A 16,446-nucleotide genomic window follows, 5' to 3' on the forward strand; every position below is an offset into this window, starting at 1 on the left:
TTGGCTGGTAACTCTAGATCTCAAGGAGGCATACCTGCACGTCCCCATACGACCAAATTGCAGAAGATACCTCAGATTTCTTGCAGGATCAGAGCATTATCAATTCTCAGCATTGCCCTTTGGCTTATCTACTGCGCCCAGAGTATTCACGAAATGCCTGGCATCAGTAATTGCTCATTGCAGGCTTCAGGGAATTCAAATTTACCCTTACCTGGACGACTGCCTGTTACAAGCGGACAACAAAAACAAATTAACAAAAGACTTGGAAAGGGTCATTCATCTACTGCAAGCCCTGGGATACACAGTCAACATAAAAAAGTCAAGGCTGATACCATCCCAAAGGATAACCTTTTTGGGTGCAGAGCTGGACACATCAAAGCAGATGGCATTCCTAACAGTAGAAAAACAGGAGCAACTCCCTCTCTACTTCATGGCATTAACAAAGCAGAACCAGCTAACAGCAAGAAAAGTCCTGCAAGCCCTGGGTTACATGGCATCCTGCATAATATTGATTCCACATGCCAGACTACACATGAGAAAACTACAGTGGTACCTGAGGAATTTATGGTCTCAGCACAAGCACAGCCTAGAAACCCAAATTCCAATAATTACATGCCTGAAGCAAGAATTCCAATGGTGGGCTCAGGCCTGTCAATCAAACAAAGGGCTGCCCTTCCACAGCACTCAACCAAGCCAGACCATCACAACGGACGCCTCAGACCTCGGTTGGGGGGAGCACATGCTGGACAAGTGCATACAAGGCTTATGGACTCAAGACCAGCTGCACCTACACATAAATCAAAAGGAAATGCTGGCAGTAAAACTGGCAATCCAGACATTCAGACCATTCCTTCAACAGGGTCAACTGTTGATAAGGACGGACAACACCACAGTCATGTGGTACATCAACAAGCAGGGAGGCACACATTCATACCCTCTATGCCGGATGGCAATGGACCTATGGAACGTGGCCCTGAGCTTCAACATTGTTACAAGCAATTTTTGTGCCAGGAAAAGAAAATATTCTAGCAGACATCCTAAGCAGAACTACCACGGATGCCCACGAATGGATGCTGCATCCGGACATCTTCAAAACCATTACAGGAAAATGGGGACTACCAGAAATAGACTTATTTGCATCCCCACACAATCACCAACTGAAGAAATTTTGCACGAGGACGTACCACCCACTTGCTTGGAAAGTGGGCTCCCTATCTTTCAGTTGGAAAAACCTGACAGCATATGCATTCCCACCTCTTCCTTTGATGCACAAGGTGCTACTGAAGATCAAAGAAGACCGTCCAAGGATCATCCTGATAGCTCCAGACTGGCCAAGGCAACATTGGTACCCATTACTGAGGAGTATGTCTCGGGAACAAATATGGCCTCTGCCCCTAGTTCCCTTGCTGCTAACACAGAACAACTTCAAAACCCTGCATCCAAACCTAAAAACACTGCAGCTGGCTGCCTGGAACATTGCTTAAGAACAAATAACCCAGAATTATCTCAAAGGGTTAAAGACATTATCTTGGAGGCTCGCAGACCCTCAACAAGAAAAAAAAATTATTCAGCAAAATGGAAAAGATATCTCATTTGGAGTACTGCAAAAGGAGAAAATGTGTCACTGGTAAACATAGTTAACATCCTGGAATACTTGGCAGAGCTCTTCCACAATGGCCTGTCCTATTCTTCCATTAAGATTCATGCATCAGCTATTTCAGCAGAATACAACTTGGATCCTCCAGTCTTCTCACATCCTCTGCTCAGGCAGTTTCTGAGAGGAATTAAAAATGTAAAACCACCAAGAAAGCCACCATTGCCAGCATGGGACTTGAACTTTGTGCTAGAAAAGTTGACACTACCTCCTTTCGAGCCAGCAGCAGCAGCAGAATTGCAGTATTTATCATGGAAAACTGCTTTCCTGCTTGCAATCACTTCAGCACGAAGGGTTTCTGAACTACAGGCATTAATGGCAGTACAGCCCTTCCTGATTTTCCATCAAGATAGAGTGTCCATGAGAACTAATCCTACTTTTATGCCAAAGGTGGTCTCCAGGGTATCTTTGAACCAAGCTATCCACCTGGCTACATTCTTCCCCAACCCACAGAACAGGGGAGAAAGACTGTTGCATACCTTGGATGTACATAGACAATTACGCTACTACCTGGACAGGACCAAGAATAATAGAAAAACTGACCAGCTACTGGTAGCATATGCAACAGGAATGGAAGGAAGCAATTTCGAAACAGACAATCTCTAAGTGGATAGGAAATTGCATTAGATTTTGTTATTCTTACCATGGAAAGAAAACTCCAGAAGACATCAGACCTCACTCTACAAGGGCTACAGCCACTACCACAGCCTTTTTACGAGGAGTGGCTACCAAAGACATTTTAGAGGCTGCTACTTGGAGCTCCGTGCATACATTTGCCAAGCATTATAATTTACCCTTATACTCCAGATCCCGAGCAGGTTTTGCCACTGCTGTTTTGCAAGGGATCTTAACTACACCATAATCTTATTACTCCTCCTCCCCCAGTTTGGCTATGGTATTCTACCCATTTGTAAGGACTGCAGATGCATCCTTGAAGGACATAGTACAGTTTTGTACCTACCATAAATGTAGATGTCCGATAGGCATGCATCTGCAGTCAGGATTACCCTCCCTCCTTCCCCTCTGAGGGTACTCCTAGGGTTTTTACCCCTCTTTTAGCTAGCTGGGGGAATCTATTATGGTGTATTTGTTTGTATATATGTATATACATGTTTATTTTTATTTTGCTCTCTCTTATTTGGAAACCTTTGCAATTATCCAAATTTGCCTTCCTAGAGGGCACCTGGCATCTGGGGGCAAGAAACACTGAGGAAGATGGCGTCTGCTGATACCTTTATACCCGAATAACTGCAGCTATGACGTCGGGTGAAGTGCGACATCAGCCGAGGCCAGACCCAGACTTTGGAATCCGGCCGACCGAAGGGCTGCCTGACGACAGGACAACCCATTTGTAAGGACTGCAGATGCATGCCTATCGGACATCTACATTTATGGTAGGTACAAAACTGTACTATCTCCTTCATGCTAATTCAAATGCTTTATAAAGTAACACAATCCATAAAAGCCTTATGGGCAGAATCTCATTAAAAAAATCAACAATTTGTATTGTAACTTCTGCTTTTTCATCAAGCTGATAAATTAAATATGTGAGTACCGCAACAGATGTCCTTCAAGGATGCATCTGCAGTCATAACATGTGGGTTGTCCTGCCTAAGGCAGCCCTTCGGTCGGCCGGATTCCAAAGTCTGGGTCTGGCCTCGGCTGATGTCGCACTTCACCCGACGTCATAGCTCCTGGGGTATAAAGGCATCAGCCGACGCCATTTTCCTCAGTCTTTCTTGCCACGCGGTGCCCGAAGCAGAAGCTGTTCGCAAGTGCCGGTCGGTCAGATCCAGAGATTTCTACTACTGAAGACTTCTAAAAAAGCTAAGTACCCCATTGGGGACTCTTTCTTGCCTCAGCCGATGTCAGACAAAGTAAATAATTGTTTAACTTGTGGGAAACAAATACCTCATAAGGATTTCCACTCTTACTGCCTTCCTTGCTTAGGCCCAGACCACGACGTATCAGCTTGTTTAGCCTGTGCTTCCTTCAACCGACGGACACTTAGACGTCGGTCGGAGTTTGCAGAAGAGTTTTTTGGCTCCACTTTTGCATATAAAATGCCGTCGGAGACTCCGACTACACATTTAGCTAAAAAACGCAAGGAAAAGGACCGACACTCGCGGCCCGCGGTTTCGGCTGAAACCACGGTTAGGCCTACCGCGAGTGTATCGGTTTCGGCTGAAACCGAGACCTCGGTTCTCCCTTCGGCCGAAAGCATGCCTCCGTTAACCTCTTCCCAGGTATTGCAAATAACATTCAGAATCACATTCCCCATTTATAATCAAGTTCAGAGAGGCCGGCAAACAGTGTCTGATGATGACAGTGCAACACCCTTTACTTAAACCTGGAGATAAAGCATGGGCACAATGAAAAGCTAATCCCTTCCTAGCTACCAAACATAAGTGTATGCCCATTAGTGACTTGACTAAAAAGTTGCATTTACCCATAAAAAACAACTTTTAAAGCAACCAAGGTCGTTGTATAGGGCAGTGAACACTTAGATGTAGAATGCTAGAACACTCCACCTTAAATTTCATTGCAATATAGACCAGACATGGTGCAGCCATTGCAGAATGCTTTTTGTCTGAATGTGTTGAGCTTCATGAATACCCCAACCTTTTCCTTCCACAATCCTAAAATAATGTGATGCTTACTGTAATACATTACTTCCTTCATTCTTTTATTTTCTATACACACAGCTGAGAAGCTATTCTTACCCAAAAGGCTCAGAAGACCTTTGTTGTCGCTTGATCAGGCTTTTTAAATATCTTAGAAAATGAAAGCATATCTAAACTGTACCCTATAAAAGGTACATAACGTCCTCCAAATTTAACAGGCTACTATGATTATTTCATGTTGCACAGCATTAGCGAAGGTACTAGAAAAGTTAGTCTGTCCACAACTATTTCTAAAATATGGCATTCTTTGTAGACACTAGCAAGGTGTCTGAATGGGGGAGCACAATGACTGCTACATAGACCCTGACAAAGCCATATGACAGGGGGCTTCAATGACTTAAAAAAGCACTGCCTCCAGTCAACCATTAGTTCTCAAAACTGCCTGTTTAGTGCTGGTATGAGATACTGTTATTAGGACAATCTTCTGAATGCATCCTTCTGTACTGTAATGAATAAACTTGTTAAAATGCATCATTCTACTTAAAAATAGGTTCTTTGCTCTCTCTCAATCACAAAAGGAGCCCTCAAAGTACTTTCTTAGCCCCACTACTCTTTTTACTCCAGCAGTTCTACAATTGTCATTTTGGAAATCCAAATATCTGGCTCTGCAGATAAGAGTAATCAGTAATTATTCTTCCATTCCACCACCAAAAAGAAATATGAATTTAACTTCAGTAAACCACTGACATGGCTCATAATAAATGAAGTACTTACTAATGATATAAAAGTACCAGACATTACCTATAATTCTTCCACGGTGGTTACTGAATATCAGTAGGATTATACATTGAAACTACTTTGTTGTATGGCTGCACCAAAGCCTTTTCACTGACCAGCATTTCGAATAAACAGTAAATATCAAATACAGGAAGACCGGTGCAGACCATCTTTTGCCAAGTAATATGGTCTGTTGCACTTGTACTCCCATGCTGACAAATATTGAATTCCCTTGGAAACACACCACATCTTTCTGTCTCTATGTCCCACTCTCTCTCTCTTTATATATATATATATGTATATATATATATATATATATAAATTATAAATATATATTATATATACATCCATCCGTCCACAACCCCTTTTTCCCATTTCTGCACGAGGTAGGGGTATCACTTCAACAGTGACAGTTAGCTAGGTCCATGGTTTGCAGCCCTGCTGTGTAGTTCATCCCACACCACACATTCACACCTGTGTCCAATTTAGAAAGTCCAGTCTACCTTCTGCATGCCTTTGGGATGTGAGCAGAAACTGGAGCAACCAGAGGAAACCCATGTTGAACACAGGGGACATCCAACTGCAATCCAGGTGGATCATAAGATCCATGGTGGCTGGGGATCCCCCCCGTGATGCAACCACCAACACAAGAGCAGTTGGCACAAATCTCTGAAGAGGCTCCTGCCTGGCCTTGGTGCACAAGGGCTTGGCCGGTAACTAACAAGGGGGCACAGAAAGGGCACATGTGCATACATATATATCGATATGCACATACACAGGAAAAAAACATCAGGGGTTTTGGAGGATAGCTAGTTGATGAAGAATGAGGGGTGGCTTGACTACAAGCAGAGAAAAAAAGTCTGCCTTGTGAATTCATCAAAGTGATAATGACTTCTACTTATGTGAATAAGTTACTGCAGCTGAGACATTTACCAGGCAAGTGATAATGACTCACTGCTATATTGTAACTGCACTTATTGCTAATGTGATAATGACCTTCCTTTCAGTACTGCAAAGTTATGCAGGCTCAGACAAAGGTGACAATTGCTGCACATAACCTGTTGACTAGGCATTCATTATATTACCTTGTGCAGCTGTTGTGTAACAGACTCAATATCAGTAACGAGAACACCTGAGTTATTCAATAAAATAGTATAACACTTGCATATTACCGAGCCCTTCCTCCCACCTAAATTCCACACATGACTGACAAAGCCAGGAAAAATGCACAAAAATATGGTAGCTCCATGCTGGTAGTAGTCAACAAGTGATAACCTTTGTCTCACTCATACAACTACTAATCACAAATAGAATAATACAAGCAGAAGTGATTTCTTGTCTGCTTATTATACATTATACTATTTACTCAATGGTGTATCTGATGTCTTGTATGCTGAAAAATACCCTTAACTCTAAATGGATGTGGAGTTGTAAAATCAATCCAGGGGTGGCATGTCCCATACAGACAGCAGTCTGTAAAATACTAAAAGGCACAAGACTAAGTCATTGCTTAGCCCTTAGGAATTGAAAATCAGGTAAAATGCAGCCCAAAATGTCTAGGATTGTAAGGGCTGTGGAGCCATTAGCCTAGTAGTTTCCTATGAATCTTATGAACCTGTTAACCACAAACTCCCTTGCCCTTAATCACCTGGCTGTCCATCTGGCAATGTAGGGGTCAATGTTAAGGTCACATATGGCATCCAGTATATCTTTGAGGTACTGAGTCAAGTTGGCATGGGGAAGGATCATGCCTATCCTGAGGAAAGGGATGCAGCGAAGGTTGAGGATTGGCAATCAAAATCCCATCAGCTTCACCAGCCTTATAATGCAAAGCCACTTAATATATCATAGCAGAACTCATTTCTGCAGACAGAGGCAACTTATCTGATGCAAACCCCACTTAATTTGTCATTGTGACATGGAGCTCCTGTTTGCTGAATCTAAAAAAATGCTTTAAAAAGGCTACAAAGGGCACACACAATGGTCAGTCCATGCATGCTGCTTATGTTGACCTGGACAAGGCTGTTGAGACCATACCCCATGCTGCTGTTACTGAATAATTAGATAAACATTCAGCAGATTGAAATTAAGTTGAATTTGCTATCCAATATTTCCCCAGTTGGGAAAGTTGCTGGAACCCATCTGAACAAAAATTTACAACAGAATTTTCATGTACAACCTTACTCAGTTTGACATAATTATGTACATGTAATGGGTGGCAAGAACTTTTAAGTACGTAGCTTGACATCTTTTGGTTCCTCTGATTGCTTGCCTAATATTCCTGTGTTCCTCTGCTAGAGAAATCTTGATAATGGTTAGTGATGTCTCCCATATGTGGCTTCTTTAGAACTATTTCCTGGTCACTAGTGATAATAGTCCCATCTGCCCTTTATAGATCACCCATGGCATATCCTTCATTCTTTCCTTCAGTTTCCATAGTAGATACTTTGCTAGTTTGTACATTTGAAACCACCAAAATTCCTTTATATTTAACATTTCCTTCCTATGTGTCTTACCACACAATTTCTATGTAATAGTGTAACTGTTATTCTTCTACATTCATGTATTCTGCAGTTTTTATGTATGTTTCTAATTTCCTTTCTCAAAGACCACCCTTTCCCGTCCTTCTTTGTAATTTTCCAGGTTCTTGCATTAGTTCTACTCCTACCACAAGTTTTAATTCCATCCTACTATTCGACTACTAATCATTCCTTATATATATTTGGTTATTGCAATTTAACTGAAAGAACACACACTACTGGCACTGACTTTCAGACGGAATGTAATCCCTCTTTATGGCATCCCAAATCATTTGCACTGACAATCAATTGAAAAAGAAATGTCACCTGACAACTGCATTTAAAATCACAAATGGAACCCTAGCTGAAATGTTCATTTACAAACGTTACTAAAATTACCCAAAAATAAGCAGCAGTTTTTACTTTGCAGATAACTGAGTAAAAGTTCTTTGTAACTCTTTCTGAGGCAGAGCTTTAAAGACACAACATCACGTCTTGATTTTTTCAAACTAATCAGATATAATTGCCACTCGAATTCCATGCACAGCAGTTCATTATCAAATTCTCCATCTGTCATAGAAAGCCTAGCTATCTGTAAAACTAGAAATCTAAACTCTGTCATGATCTGCGTGATTGTTATATCTGTATATAGAATGTTTCCACTTTCTATGTTTAAAATATTTTCTTTTGTTTTAATTTAAAAAAATTAAAAAAATATGTTCCATATACCTATATAAAAATTACCACACTTGCTTATAGACCATTGCTTTGGCTCACACATTACAAAATCATTAAAATAATACTGTTGCCCAAAGTAGGAAGAACAAAACATTTCCACTTGTTACATATTCAAACACTGTACACCCAACACATTTGTCACATACTCCTTTTTCAGATTAGTGCCACTCTTGCATTCAAAGTTAGCAAGGGGGAATACCTGCGATTTGGCCAAATATAAAACTGGTTGGACGATTGTTGACAGAAGTACACCTGCTGCTGAATGAATTTTATTCTTGTAAAGAGAAATTAAGCTGGACAATTAAATATTGCTTTCCTGCCATCCATTTACTTCCCCAAAACAGATTAAGGTATGCACTGTTAACTGCTTACATTACGATAAGCATCTTTTTTTAAAAGTGGGGGAACTTTTATATTTTATTTTTGCTGTCATGTAGTATTGATGACAGTGCTTGGTAGCCTCTTTGATTTTCCTTATTAAAATAAACATTTCTTCTTACTTTATGAAAAGTAGCTGCTTCTCTGTGATCACTGAAGTAAAAACTATCTTGTAGTAGATCTAACCACATTGCATCTTTTTAGGGAGACTGTTATTACTTCACAAGTATGTTTTCCCTAAATTGAGTGCTTTACGGTAAGCGCTACTTAGTACTTCCCATATCCATTCTAACAATGAATTGTGTTTTTAGATATTTTGGGAATATACTTTGCTGCGGCAGAAGGAGATTATATAGTTAAAAAAAAGAATAACCAAACAGATCTGAAGCCTCCAACCTGCGGCTGTCAGTTATTTGGATGTATACAGGATTTTCACTGTTTGTGTTCAAGTTACGAAACCACAAAACGGAAATGCCACACAAGTCAAAATGGATGGAGAACTTACAGTTCTGTCTGGAATTAATTTTTTAAAACATTCATATGCAAGACCATCACAGAGCCCGAGACACCAAAGTGAAAACAGCATCTGCAGTCTCTAGTGGCCCAGGCTTCTCAAATAGACAGGCACAGTATAAAATGCAGCTGTGATGCTGTGGATGTCTCTTCCCGGGTGTCTGCTACTGGCTCAGTGATCAGGCGATATGCCTGGCTACAAGGCCAACCTATTTTAGAAGATTTCAAGACTAATATTCTAGACTTCCCCTTGAATAGCAACCTCCTTTTTTCACAAGCTGTCAGGGCTTTGCAGGAACAGGCAAGACCATGAAAGGTTGCTGTAAGATTCTGCTTTCTACAGTTCCTGGGTACCATAGAAATTATCCAGCAAAATCTACTTCCTTTGCTGAGAGATAGTAGAACACCTCCTAAGCAAAGAAATTTCTAAGAAAAGATTCCCAGAAAAATCTCTGAAAGATGCTCCTTCTGGGAGGTCTCTGTTTGGTAGTAGTCTCCTGTGAGGGTGTATTGAGTATATTCCACCCATTCCCTTCTCCAAACCATACCCTTTCATTCCCCTTTCAAAAAGATTTTCTTTTCCTTTATGGGAAGCAGTAACCTCTGACAAGTGAGTCTTTAGCATTATCGGGGGGGGGGGGGGGTTGCACTTGTCTTGGGAAAGTAGCCTAACTCCCGAGGAATACCTCCCAGCCAGAGTAACTTACTAGATCCTATCGTACAAGACTTACTGGCCCAAGGAACTATAGAAGAGATCCCCCTTTCTATTTAGGAAAGGGATTTTACTCAAGGATCTTTCTTGTCCCAAGGAAAGAGGACCAGTGGAGACCTGTTCTGGACCTATCCTAGCTAAACACCAGATTATCCTAGCTAATCAGAAGATTAACTTTTCAGAAAGTTAAACTTTGTATGATTGAGAACATATGATTGATTTTGTGAAATTCTGAAGCTTTTGTATGGAGACTGCAGTACAGTGTGGGGTTCAGGAAATTTACCCTTTTCACCATTGTACTGCAGTTTCGGAGTTGGTATACATAATATGCAGAGGCAGTGGGTCATGTGGGGTGGCTTGTGCCTTGCAGAAACATTGATTTTTCTTGCTTTGTGCTGTTCAACTTTTTGGAAAGTCAATCCCATGGTCTCGATCATATGATGTTTGACTTTCTGAAGAACCGATCTTCTGAAATGCATCTATTTGCCAAGTGTGTGGCAGTGATAGCAGCTCATTGACAACTGCAGGGTTTCCCCACTTTCCCATTCCAGGATGGCTCATCACTGCCCCAAACAGGAATCTACTCATTCAAGGTGGGGGACTCCTTGCTCCAACTCTGTACAGACTTTGAAATCATAGAAAACTTTGTGTCAGTTACAACCAGTTCCATCTCTGGAGTTTGGAGCAACTTTGATGATCTCCTTCAAGAATCTCATCTCTTTACCAGCAAGCTCAGGAACTTCTAGCTTACCAAAAGCCACCACCAAGATTAGTCCTTCATCTTTTAGGTTCCATAGCTGCTTCAATCGCGTTAGTACCACTGATTTTACATGTGTCCATCAGTGGACTCTGGCAATTTAATGGTTAGTCGGAAAACCTTTGTCATTTCCAGTGAGTCTGACAAACGTCTGCAGTACATGCATCCTGTGGTGATGTTTCCACTTGTTATGCAGCCAGCAACCTTTCATTTTGCCCTTTCCCCGAGCCTCGGTGAACACAGATGCTTCCCAAATGGGGTAGAGTGGTCAATATCTGGAAAGACAATATAGGGACTTGGTGTCAGACAAAGGCCTATCTTCACATCAGTATCTTGGAGTTGAGAGCGGCCTTCCTTTCAGGACAGGTCTCCCTTAGGTGTGTGATCTCCATACAGACAGAAAACATGACAGTTGTCTGGTATATCAGCAGACTGGGAGGAACCAGATCTTATCCTCTGTGTCGAGAGGCCATGAGAGTGTGGCAGCTGACAATCTCTTCTTGCCACTTTCTAACTGCAATGCACATTTTGGGGAAATCCAACATTGGAGGACAAGTTGAGCAGATCCATCCTGCTCTCTCACGAGTGGTCAAATGCAGCAAGTTTTTTGCTGTAATCCACTGAAGGGGGGGGGGGGTCAAGTCAGGATGCTATAACATATCCTTGGCCCCTGAGTCTACATTATGCCCCCCCCCCCCCCCCAACAGCTCTGATTCCAAAATTCTTAGAACAACTATGATAAAAGTCAAGGTAATCCTCCTAGCCCCTTATTGGCCTTGACAGATGGGTTTCCCTTTCTCTGGCCTCATGTATTTCACCCACCTTGGGTTCTGGGCTTAGACCCAGATTTACTCTCACCCACCAGGGTGCCTCACTCGAGCATTCAGACCCTCGAGCTAATCAGATGAATGTTCTTCATGTTTCACTGTTGCAGTCATTATATTTGGGTTATCTGCTTGCAGGTAGCCCTCAGTTGGCCTGATTAACAAAGTCTTTGGTCCTGTGTCGGTTGCTGTCCCTTCTTCCATGACGTCAGGTCATCATGGGTATAAAACATGCAGCCAATGCCATTACATCAGTCTTTCTTGCCGTGCGGTGCCCGAAACAGAAGCAGTTCACAAGTGCCAGTTGGCCGACAACTGAAATTTTCATTTTCGAGTTTCAGAACCGAAGTCTTCAACTAAAGCTAAGTACCCGATAGGGGAAACTTTTTCTTGCTCCATACAGATGTCAGTTGTTGTGTCTTTCGGCTTTTCCCAGTTAGGGGTCACCACAGCAGAACTCCGGTCCGCTAATAATTGGCAGTAGATTTTTACGTGCCGAGTTGCCAGTCCTGACACACAACCTTCAATGAAGGTACGCCCATTCACGCATGTCTCCACACAGAAGATGCTCTAGCTGAGAATCAAACAGGACAACGTCTTACTGTGAGGCGACATCAGTAAAACGTTAATAATTGCATTACTTGTGGAAAACAAATACCTCATAAAGATTTTCATTCGTACTGTATTCCTTGCCTAGGCCCTGACCACGATGTACCTTGCTGTCGGTTTTGTGCTTTATTTAATCAGCGCACTGTCCGTCATCTGTATATTTTCGCCTGTAAATATTTCAGTTCTCGGTTTAATTATCCAGAAATGTCTGTTAGCCATTTGACTACCGGGATTCCAAAAAAAATGCAAAGATAAAGACACAGACAGGCCGCCAAGGTCCAAAACTGCCGACGACACTTCTACTAGGCCAGTCGCCAGTTCGTCGGTACTCAGTGAGGCACTTTCGCAGCCCCTGATACCCGCTACTTCTGATTTGCAGGCCTCTACTGAGACCCATTTGGAGTATGCTGCAAGATGCTTCAACTATGGAGCCTGTGGATGTCTCTACCTTGGATGGGTCTGGAGCCGCTGTGCAGGCACCGGCTTCTGAGGGTGTATTCAGGCCTACGGACTTGCATATTAAACAGACGCCTCCTTTACTTAGGCCTAAATCTCGATCCATGTCTAAAAAACTGACGCCCAGGCCACATGCTCAGGCCTCTAGGCCTAAAAAAAACAAATATAAATGGCTGAAGATCTTGTAACTCTAATCGGGGGTAGCCAACACCCCCCCCCCCTTCTAAGAGGCCTAGGACTGAAGTTGATTATGAATCTTCTGATCAGGTTTCTGTTTTTTCTGATTCTTCTGATGATCTGGATTTGCCCTCATGTACTTATTAAGATTCTGATACAGAGGACTCTATTCCCTCTGCTTCCCCTCCCAAGGATTTTTCTTTTGGGGAAACCTTACATACTCTAAGGGAGCATTTCCACTGGGAAAGTCAGGATTTTTCTGATTCAAAAAAGAGGCTTTGGGATTTCCTTCTCCTATCTCAGCATAGGCCTTTAACTATTCATCCTGTACTAGACATTGTTGATGCTTTTTGGGAATCTAGTTTGGCCCCTGATTCCTTGTCTCCTGCTCCCAGAAAACCTGACAGATACTACAGGGTCTCTGAGTCCCACAAGTTCCTTTTCAAAAATCCTATTGCAGATCCAGAGACTATTTCACAGGGGCCCAAGGGCATTAAGGCTTCTACTGCTAAAAATCCTACCCCTTCTGATAGAGATTCCAGGGCGCTGGATAGATGGGGTAAGAAGGTTTAAACTTCTGCAACCTTGGCCATTAGGGCTTTAAACTGCCAGTTTTATATGTTTAAGTATCAGCAGCATGTTATTGGACTGCTTAAACAGAAAATGATGTAGATTCCTGACTGTGTGGAAAATAAAGAATTACAGGATTTATTGCATTCTGCTGAACAAGTTGGAAAACATACTTTACAATGTGGTTTTGATTCATTATAGGCCTTTTGCAGGGCTGCTGTTACTGGGTCTATGCTCAGAAGGCATGTTTGGCTTAAGGAGAAATCTTTGCCTGATCATGTTTAAGCTAAATTGTTGGATGCTCCTTTAAATCAGGACCGCCTGTTTGGCAACAAGGCTGAGGAAGTTCTTAAAAAGATGGAAGATAAAGCTAAATCTATACAAACTGTTAAAGATTTTTTACAAGTTCAGCCTCCTAGATTTAGTAGGCACTGGCCCTCTAAAAAATGGTCCTTCCCAGCCTCTTCCAGGCCTTCTCAAGGCCTTCTCAAGGCCTTCTCAAGCCAAACCCAGACAAAGCAAAAACCCCAGGTTTCAGTCCCAGGGGACTCGCAGAACTAAGCATCGGGGGGCCTCCACTTCCAAATCTGGGAATAATAAGACTTCCCCCTATGGTAAACTGTCTCAATGACTTCCTTTTAAAATTTCCAAGCACTTATCAACTGACTGCCCCTTTGGGGGGAAAGATTGCTCTTCATGCAAAGAATTGGGAACTCATTACCCAGGACAAATGGGTTTTAAATAGTGTCCCAGGGATACAGATTTCACTTCCACACGTTGCCAACATCAAGTGGGTGGCCGGACCTACCCCCAAATCAGTGGGCAGAGGCCCAAAAATAAGTACTTTCTCTCTTAAGCATGGGGGCTATTCAACTGGCACCAGAAGAGGAAAAGGAAAAAGGTTTATTCTAGAGACCTTTCCTGGTACCCAGAAAAGACAGTTCATGGTGTCCTATCCTGGACCTGTCTACTCTAAACACCTTTTTGGAGATTCCAAAATTCAAGATGCTGACTCTCCACCAATTTCTTGCTATGCTAGGCAAAGATGCCTGGTTGGCAACACTAGATTTAAAAGAAGCATACCTGCACATTCCAATCAGGGAATCTTGCAGAAGATACCTACGCTTCAAAGCAGGCTACATGCACTATCAGTTCTCTGTACTGCCCTTTGGCTTATCTACTGCGCCCAGGATATTCACAAAGTGCCTAGCTCCAGTTATTGCATTTTGCAGGCAAAGAAATATTCAAATATACCCATACCTGGGCAATTGTCTAATTTAGGCAGAAAGCCAGGGCATACTTTTGAATCATCTGGCCTTTGTAAAAAGGGTTCTAACTCGTCTGGGGTACACCGTAAACGAAAAGAAATCACACCTGGTACCCTGTCAGCAAATTATATTCCTGGGAGCAAGCTTGAATACAACTTCCCAGATGGCTTACCTCACACCAGAGAAACAAATTCATTTGACAACCTACTTCAAACAAGTGGCCACAAAAACCCTGCTATCTGCAAGACAAATACTCCAAGCCTTGGGGTTTATGGCCTCCTGCATTCTTCTAATTCCATATGCAAGACTGCATATAAGGAAACTACAGTGGTATCTAAAAAGCCTATGGTGTCAACATTTTCAAGACCCAGAAACAATGATTCGTATCTTACCTAACCTATGCCTTGAGTTCCTTTGGTGGACAGAGGCCTGTCACCAACACAAGGGACTACTTTTCACACCATCCCCTGCTGCCCAAACCCTAACAGCAGACACATCAGACAATGCATGGACTGCCCACCTGGCAGGGAAGTGCATTCAGGGCAAATGGAACCCAAGTCAAATGCACCTGAATATCAATCAAAAAGAAATGTTAGCTGTACAGAATGCTCGGTCAGCCTTCAAGGACCACATACTTCCAGGACAACTAATGGTAAAGACGGATAACACCACTGTTATGTGGTACATAAACAAGCAGGGGGGTACACATTTATACCCCCTCTGCAGACTAGCCATGGCATTGTGGAGCACAGCCTTGAGCTACTAAGTGCACCTACAAGCTCAATTCCTGCCAGGAAAATTAAATACACTGGCAGACGGACTAAGCAGAAACCTCATGGACCCACACGAGTGGAAACTGGAACCAAGGATTTTCAACATGTTGACAAGCAAATGGGGGAGCCCAGATATAGACCCATTTGCCTCTCCCCAGAACTACCAATTGGACAAATTTTGCACAAGGACTCCCCACAAACGAGCCTGGAAAGTGGATGCTCTGTCCTTCAGCTGGAAAAACCTATTGGTCTATGCCTTCCCCCCTCTGCCTCTGCTGTCCAAAGTACTAGTAAAAATCAAACAGGACAAGCTAAGGATGATTTTGATTGCTCCAGACTGGCCGCACCAACACTGGTACCCCCTCCTGCATAGTGTGTCATGGTTATCTCCATGGCACCTGCCTCAGACTCCTTCTCTGCTTTCTCAGCAGGAGAACCAGATTCTGCACCCTCAGCTTCTAACACTGAACCTTGCAGCCTGGCTAATTACTTAATATCTCCTTTACCATCCCTCAGCAAACCTGTGATGGATATCATTTTAGAGGCAAGGAGGCCTAGTACTAGAAAATCTTATGCTGCAAAATGGAAAAGATTCTGTGTCTGGAACCAATCTCAAGGGATGAGCAAAGCAGCACCCAATTTACCTCGGATTTTACAATACTTGTCTGAGATGCTTCACAAGGGCCTGTCTTTTTCCTCCATTAAAATCCATGCCTCAGCCATTTCAGCTCATTATAAAAAGGAACCTCCCCTCTTCTCTCATCCACTGCTCAAGCAGTTCCTCAGAGGGGCCGAAAATTTGAGACCACCCCAGAGAGCTCCAACCCCAGCCTGGGACCTTAACTTTGTCTTGGAGAAACACACACTACCTCCTTTCGAGCCGGCTGCTACTGTAGACTTAAAATGTCTTTCTTGGAAAACAGCTTTCCTTTTAGCAATCACTTCAACTAGAAGGGTATCTGAGTTACAGGCCTTTATGGCAGTGGAGCCTTTCATCATCTTTCATGCGGACAGGGTGTCTCTCAGAACAAATCCATCCTTCATGCCCAGGGTGGTATCCAGTGTGGCTCTTAATCGGTCCATTCATTTGCCAACCT

The 16,446-nt window shown here is 42.7% G+C and overlaps 1 protein-coding gene across 6 annotated transcripts in view; it reads left to right on the top strand.

Annotated features, from left to right (window-relative positions):
* NSD1 (nuclear receptor binding SET domain protein 1) overlaps positions 1–16,446 on the top strand; it is a 1,335,896-nt gene that overhangs the window by 447,383 nt on the left and 872,067 nt on the right. The window lies entirely within an intron of this gene.

The sequence above is a fragment of the Protopterus annectens genome, chromosome 4.part0 (genome assembly GCF_019279795.1).
Source record: "Protopterus annectens isolate FY-2018-M chromosome 4.part0, PAN1.0, whole genome shotgun sequence".
Taxonomy (NCBI): Eukaryota; Metazoa; Chordata; order Ceratodontiformes; family Protopteridae; genus Protopterus; species Protopterus annectens.